Here is an 8,483-nt window from a genome sequence, read left to right as displayed (position 1 = left end):
ATGTGTCTTTGTTATATGTTGTAGCATCTTTTGGGTATATGCCCAAGAGAGGTATAGCTGGGTCCTCAAGTAGTTCAATGTCCAATGTTCTGAGAAATCTCTAGACTGTTTTCCAGAATGGTTGTACCAGTCTGCAATCTCACCAACAATGGAGGAGTGTTCCTCTTTCTCCACATCCTTTCCAGCATCTGCTGTTGCTAGAGTTTTTGATCTTTGTCATTCTGACTGGTGTGAGGTGGAATCTCAGGGTTGTTTTGATTTGCATTTCCCTTTATGACTAAAGATGTTGAACATTTCTTTAAGTGCTTCTCAGCCATTCGGCATTCCTCAGCTGTGAATTCTTTGTTTAGCTCTGAACCCCATCTTTTTTTTTTTAAACCCAAAATATCTTTAATGCTTTTGATAGTTTACTGATAATTAAACACACATTCAAATTATAATTTCAGAATCTCTAATTTGTGTGAAGTGTTCCAAATAATTATATCATAAATAAATACAAAAAGGATCACAATAACAAAATGCATCCTTAAAACAAATTATCATTATTAAAGTGTTTGTTTTTTTTTTTTAGAAGTAAATTTTTTTTTTTATTAACTTGAGTATTTCTTATATACATTTCGAGTGTTATTCCCTTTCCCGGTTTCCGGGCAAACATCCCCCTCCCCCCTCCCCTTCCTTATGGGTGTTCCCCTCCCAACCCTCCCCCCATTGCCGCCCTCCCCCCATAGACTAGTTCACTGGGGGTTCAGTCTTAGCAGGACCCAGGGCTTCCCCTTCCACTGGTGCTCTTACTAGGATATTCATTGCTACCTATGGGGTCAGAGTCCAGGGTCAGTCCATGTATAGTCTTTAGGTAGTGGCTTAGTCCCTGGAAGCTCTGGTTGCTTGGCATTGTTGTACTTTTGGGGTCTCGAGCCCCTTCAAGCTCTTCCAGTTCTTTCTCTGATTCCTTCAATAGGGGACCTATTCTCAGTTCAGTGGTTTGCTGCTGGCATTCGCCTCTGTATTTGCTGTATTCTGGCTGTGTCTCTCAGGAGAGATCTACATCCGGCTCCTGTCGGTCTGCACTTCTTTGCTTCATCCATCTTGTCTAATTGGGTGGCTGTATATGTATGGGCCAAATGTGGGGCAGGCTCTGAATGGGTGTTCCTTCAGTCTCTGTTTTAATCTTTGCCTCTCCCTTCCCTGCCAAGCTGAACCCCATCTTTTTTTTTTTTTTATCTGTTCTTTCTCCCCTGGCCTCTCCCTTCATGGTATTGTGCAAGGGAGAAGAGCTAGTCCTGAGAATTTCTTTTTTTTATTTTTTATTTTTTATTTTTTTTTATTATCTTGAGTATTTCTTATATACATTTCAAGTGTTATTCCCTTTCCCGGTTTCCGGACAGACATCACCCTCCCCCCTCCCCTTCCTTGTGGGTGTTCCCCTCCCAAACCTCCCCCCATTGCCACCCTCCCCGCATAGTCTAGTTCACTGGGGGTTCAGTCTTAGCAGGACCCAGGGCTTCCCCTTCCACTGGTGCTCTTACTAGGATATTCATTGCTACCTATGGGGACAGAGTCCAGGGTCAGTCCATGTATAGTCTTTAGGTAGTGGCTTAGCCCCTGGAAGCTCTGGTTGCTTGACATTGTTGTACTTTTGGGGTCTCGAGCCCCTTCAAGCTCTTCCAGTTCTTTCTCGGATTCCTTCAACGGGGGACCTATTCTCAGTTCAGTGGTTTGCTGCTGGCATTCGCCTCTGTATTTGCTGTATTCTGGCTGTGTCTCTCAGGAGCGATCTACATCCGGCTCCTGTCGGTCTGCACTTCTTTGCTTCATCCATCTTGTCTAATTGGATGGCTGTATATGTATGGGCCACATGTGGGGCAGGCTCTGAATGGGTGTTCCTTCAGTCTCTGTTTTAATCTTTGCCTCTCCCTTCCCTGCCAAGGGTATTCTTTTTCCTCATTTAAAGAAGGAGTGAAGCATTCACATTTTGATCATCCGTCTTGAGTTTCCTTTTGAACCCCATCTTTTAATAGGGTTATTTGTCTCCCTCTGGTCTAACTTCTTGAGTTCTTTGTATATTTTGGATATAAGGCCTCTATCTGTTGTTGGATTGGTAAGTATCTTTTCCCAATCTGTTAGTTGTCGTTTTGTCCTAACCACAGTGTCCTTTGCCTTACAGAAGCTTTGCAGTTTTATGAGATCCCATTTGTCGATTCTTGATCTTAGAGCATAAGCCATTGGTGTTATGTTCAGGAAATTTTTTCCAGTGCCCATGTGTTCGAGATGCTTCCCCACTTTTCTTCTATTAGTTTGAGTGTATCTGGTTTGATTTGGAGGTGCTTGATCCACTTGGACTTAAGCTTTGTACAGGGTGATAAGTATGAATGGATCTGCATTCTTCTACATGCTGACCTCCAGTTGAACCAGCACCATTTGCTGAAAATGCTGTCTTTTTTCCATTGGATGGTTTTGGCTCCTTCGTCAAAAATCAAGTGACCATAGGTACGTGGATTCATATCTGGGTCTTCAATTCTATTTCACTGGTCTATGTGCCTGTATCTGTACCAATACCATTCAATTTTTTATCACTATTGCTCTGTAATACTGCTTGAGTTCAGGGATATTGATTTGCCCGGAAGTCCTTTTATTGTTGAGGATAGTTTTATCTATCCTGGGTTTTTTGTTACTTTAGATGAATTTGCAAATTGTTCTGTCTAACTCCCTGAAGAATTGGATTGGAATTTTGATGGGGATTCCATTGAATCTGTAGATCACTTTTGGTAAAATGACCATTTTTACTATATTAATCCTGCTAATCCATGAGCATGGGAGATCTTTCCACCTTCTGAGATCTTCTTTGATTTCTTTCTGCATAGGCTTGAAGTTCTTATCATACAGATCTTTCACTTCCTTGGTTAAAGTCACACCGAGGTATTTTATATTATTTGGGACTATCATGAAGAATGTCGTTTCACTAATTTCTTTCTCAGCCTGTTATTCCTTTGAGTAAAAGAAGACTACTGATCTTTTTGAGTTAATTTTATACCCAGTCACTTTGCTGAAGTTGTTTATCAGGTTTAGTAGTTCTCTGGTGGAATTTTTGGGATCACTTAAATATACAATAATATCATCTGCAAATAGTGATATTTTGACTTCTTCCTTTCCAATCTGTATCCGTTTGATCTCCTTTTGTTGTCTGACTGCCCTGGCTAGGACTTCAAGAACTATATTGAATAAGTAGGGAGAGAATGGGCAGCCTTGTCTAGTCTCTGAGTTTCGTGGGATTGCTTCAAGTTTCTGTCCATTTAGTTTAATGTTAGCTAGTGGTTTGCTGTATATGGCTTTTACTATGTTTAAGTATAGGACTTGAATTTCCGTTCTTTCCAGGACTTTTATCATGAAGGGGTGTTGAATTTTGTCAAATGCTTTCTTAGCATGTAATGAAATGATCATGTGGTTTTTATCTTTCAGTTTGTTTATATAGTGGATTCTGTTGATGGTTTTCTCTATATTAAACCATCCCTGCATCCCTGGGATGAAGTCTACTTGATCATGGTGGGTGATTGTTTTGATTTGCTCTTGGATTCTGTTTGCAAGAATTTCATTGAGTATTTTTGAGTAGAAGGAAAGTTGGTCTGAAGTTCACTTTCTTTGTTGGGTATTTGTGTGGTTTAGTTAAAAGAGTAATTGTGGCTTCATAGAAGGAATTCGGTAGTGCTCCATCTGTTTCAATTTTGTGCAAAAGTTTGGATAGTATTGGTATGAGGTCTTCTATGAAGGTCTGATAGAATTCTGCACTGAACCCATCTGGACCTGGGCTCTTTTTGGTTGGGAGAGTTTTAATGACTGCTTCTATTTCTTTAGGAGTTATGGGGTTGTTTAAATGGTTTATCTATTTCTGATTTAACTTCAGTACCTGTTATCTGTCTAGGAAATTGCCCATCTCCTCCAGATTTTCAAGTTTTGTTGAATATAGGCTTTTATAGTAGGATCTGATGATTTTTTGAATTTCCTCTGAGTCTGCTGTTATGTCTCCCTTTCCATTTCTGATTTTGTTAATTTGGATACACTCTCTGTGTCCTCTCGTTAGTCTGGGTAAGGGTTTGTCTATCTTGTTGATTTTCTCAAAGAACCAGCTTTTGGTTCTGTTGATTCTTTGTATAGTACTTTTTCTTTCTATTTGGTTTATTTCTGCTCTGAGTTTGATTATTTCCTACCTTCTACTCCTCCTCTTTGTATTTACTTCTTTTTGTTCTAGAGCTTTAAGGTGTGCTGTCAAGCTGCTGATATATGCTCTCTCCTGTTTCTTTCTCTAGACACTCAGAGCTATGAGTTTTCCTCTTAGCACAACTTTCATTGTGTCCTATCAGTTTGGGTATGTTGTGCCTTCATTTTCATTAAATTCTAAGAAGTCTTTAATTTCTTTCTTTATTTCTCCCTTGACCAGGGTGTCATTGAGTAGAGCATTGTTCAATTCCATGTATATGTGGGTGTTCTTTCCTTATTGTTATTGAAGACCAGCTTTAGCCCCTGGTGTTCTGATAGGACACATGAGATTATTTTTATCTTTCTGCATCTGTTGAGGCTTGTTTTATGACTGTATATATGGTCAGTTTTGGATAAAATACCATGAGGTGTTGAGAAGAAGGTATATCCTTTTGTTTCAGGATAGAATGTTCTATAAATATCTGTTAAGTCCGTTTGGTTCATGACTTCTCTTAGTCTGTCTATGTCTCTGTTTAATTTCTGTTTCCATGATCTGTCCATTCATGAGAGTGAGGTGTTGAAATCTCCTACTATTATTGTGTGGGTGCAGTGTGTGCTTTGAGCCTTAGTAAGGTTTGTTTTATGTATGTAGGTGCCCTTGTATTTGGAGCACAGATATTTAGTATTGAGATTTCGTCCTGGTGGATTTTTCCTTTGATGTATATGAAGTGTCCTTCCTTATCTCTTTTTTTTATGACTTTTGGTTGAAAATTGATTTTATTCAGTATTCGGATGACTATTCCAGCTTGCTTCTTCACACCATTTGCTTGGAAAGTTGTTTTCTGGTCTTTTACTCTGAGGTAGTGTCTGTCTTTTTCTCTGAGTTGTGTTTCCTGTAGGCAACAAAATCCTGGGTCCTAATTGTATATCCAGTTTGTTAATCTGTGTCTTTTTATTGGGGAATTGAGTCCATTGATGTTGAGAAAAATTAAGGAATAGTGATTGTTGATTCCTGTTATGTTCGTGTTTGGAGGTGAGATTATGTTTGTGTCCTTGTCCTCTCTTTATTTTGTTGCAAAACGATTAGTTTCTTGCTTTTTCTAGGGTGTAGCTTGCCTCCTTGTGTTGGGCTTTACCATTTATTATCCTTTGTAGGGCTGGATTTGTAGAAAGATGTTGTGTAAATTTGATTTCATCATGGGATATCTTGGTTTCTCCATCTACGTTATTTGAGAGTTTTGCTGGATACAGTAACCTGGGCTGGCATTTGTGTTCTCTTAGGGTCTGTATGACATCAGTCCAGGATCTTCTGGCCTTCATAGTCTCTGGTGAGAAGTCTGGTGTAATTCTGATAGGTCTGCCTTTATATGTTACTTGATCTTTTTCCCTTACTGCTTTTAATATTCTTTCTTTGTTTTGTGCATTTGGTGTTTGGACTATTATGTGCCAGGAAGAGTTTTTTTTTTTTCCAATCTATTTGGAGTTCTGTAGGCTTCTTTTATGTTTAAGGGCTTCTCTTTCTTTAGGTTAGGGAAGTTTTCTTCTATGATTTTGTTGAAGATATTTACTGGTCCTTTGAGTTGAGATTCTTTACTCTCTTCTATACCTATTATAGTTAGGTTTGATCTTCTCATTGTTTCCTGGATTTTCTGTATGTTTTGGGCCAGTACTTTTTTTCATTTTCCATTATCTTTTACAGTTGTGTCGATGATTTCTATGGAATCTTCTGCTCCTGAGATTCTCTCTCCTATCTCTTGTATTCTGTTGGTCATGCTCATATCTATGGCTCCTTGTCTCTTCCTTTGGTTTTCTATATCCAGGGTTGTCTCCCTTTGTGCTTTCTTTATTGCTTCTATTTCCATTTTTAATTCATTCCCCTGTTTGATTGTGTTTTCCTCTAATTCTTTCAGGGAATTTTCTGTTGCCTCTCTATAGGCTTCTGCTTGTTTATTTGTGTTTTTCTGCATTTCTCTAAGGGAGGTTTTTTTTTTTTTTTTTTTTTTTTTTTTTTTTTTGCTGGTTTGCACTCTGGATCATGTTCAGCTATTTTTTTTTTAATTAACTTGAGTATTTCTTATTTACATTTCAAATGTTATTCCCTTTCCCGGTTTCCAGGTAAACATCCCCCTAATCCCTCCCCCTCCATTTCTTTATGGGTGTTCCCCTCCCCATCCTCCCCCCATTGCCGCCCTCCCCCCAACAATCACGTTCACTGGGGGTTCAGTCTTAGCAAGACCAAGGGCGTCCCCTTCCACTGGTGCTCTTACTAGGCTATTCATTGTTACCTATGAGGTCAGAGTCCAGGGCCAGTCCATGTATAGCCTTTAGGTAGTGGCTTAGTCCCTGGAAGCTCTGGTTGCTTGGCATTGTTGTTCATAAGGGGTCTCGAGCTCCTTCAAGCTCTTCCAGTTCTTTCTCTGATTCCTTCAACGGGGGTCCTATTCTCAGTTCAGTGGTTTGCTGCTGGCATTCGCCTCTGTATTTGCTGTATTCTGGCTGTGTCTCTCAGGAGAGATCTACATCCGGCTCCTGTTGGCCTGCCCTTTCTAAGGGAGTTCTTTATGTGTTTCTTGAAGTCCTCCATTTTCATGATCACTTGTGATTTTAAATCTAGATCTTGTTTTTCTGGTGTGTTTGAATATTCAGTGTGTGCTTTGGTGTGAGAATTGGGCTCTGATGGTGCCATGTAGCCGTGGTTCCTGTGCTTGCCTCTCGCCATCAGGTTGTCTCTGGTGTTACCTTGTTCTGCTATTTCTGACAGTGGCTAGACCGTCCTATATGCCTGTGTTTAGGAGTGCTGTAGACCTGTTTTCCTGTTTTCTTTCAGCTAGTTATGGGGACAGAGTGTTCTGCTTTCAGGCATGTAGTCATTCCTGTCTACTGGTCTTCAGCTGTTCCTTTTGGCGTGTGTCCTGAGTCCACCAGGCAGGTCGCTTGGAGCAGAAAAGTTGGTCTTACCTCTGGTCTCGGGTGTGAAGTCAGTCCTCAGGGGCTGCATTTCAGCTCTCCATGAGGGCAGCAACCAGAAGGGCCTGAGCCACCTTTTCCGGGGTCCCTGTGTACAGGCGGCCCAGATGGCACTAAGTGTTTTCCTCTAGAGTCAGAAATGTGGGCAGAGAGTAGTCTCCTCTGGCTTCCCTGGCATGTCTACCCCTCTGAAGGTCGAGTTCTTCCTCCCATGGAATGTGCGTGCAGGGAGCTGTTTGACCGGGTCCCTTCAGATCCGGCCGAAGTTTGGACGGCAGAGCACCTGCAGCTTGAGTCCTCTCTCATCTTTTTTGATAACTTTTCATTGAAAGTCGATTTTATTCAATATTAAAATGGCTACTCCAGCTTGTTTCTTTGGACCATTTACTTGGAAAGTTGTTTTGTGGCGTTTTACTCTGAGGTAGTTTCTTTGTCTCTGAGATGTTTTACCTCTATGCAGCAAAACGCTAGGTCCTCTTTGCATATCCTTTCTATTAGTCCATATCTTTTTATTGGGGAATTGAGTACATTGATATTAAGAGATATTAAGGAATAGTGATTTGTTGTTTCCTGATATTTTTGTTGTTAGATATGAAATTATGTTTGTGTGTCATTCTTCTTTTGGTTTTGTTGCCAGGAGATTACTTTCTTGCTTTTTCTATGGTATAGTTTCCCTCCTTGTGCTGGAGTTTTCCATCTATTATCCTTTGTAGGGCTGGATTTGTCGAAAGGTATTGTGTTAATTTAGTTTCTGTTTTGGTATCTCTATCTATGTTAATTGAGAGTTTTGCTTGATATAGTAGCCTGGACTCGCATTTGTGTTCTCTTAGAGTCTATATGACATCTTTCCAGGATCTTCCTGATTTCATAGTCTCTGGTAAGAAGTCTGGTGTAGTTCTGGTAGTTCTACCTTTATATGTTACTTGCCCTTTCCCCTTTACTTCTTTTAATTGTCTTTCTTTCTTTCTCTCTCTCTTTCTTTCTTTCTTTCTTTCTTTCTTTCTTTCTTTCTTTCTTTTCGCATTTGGTGCTTTGACTATTATGTGATGGGAGCTATTTCTTTTCTGGTCCCATCTATTTGGAGTTCTGTAAGCTTCTTATATGTTCATGGACATCTCTTCCTTTAGGTTAGGGAAGTTTTCTTCTATAATTTTGTTGAAGATATTTACTGGTTCTTTAAGTTGACAATCTTCCCTCTCTTCTATACCTATGATCCTTAGGTTTGATCGTCTCATTGTGTCCTATATTTCCTGGATATTTTGGGTTAGGAGCTTTATGTGTTTTACTTTTTCTTTGACCGTTGTGTCAATGTTTTCTATGGTATC

This window comes from Rattus norvegicus, chromosome X (assembly GCF_036323735.1).
Source record: "Rattus norvegicus strain BN/NHsdMcwi chromosome X, GRCr8, whole genome shotgun sequence".
NCBI classification, from domain to species: domain Eukaryota; kingdom Metazoa; phylum Chordata; class Mammalia; order Rodentia; family Muridae; genus Rattus; species Rattus norvegicus.
This window is presented reverse-complemented; position numbering follows the sequence as displayed.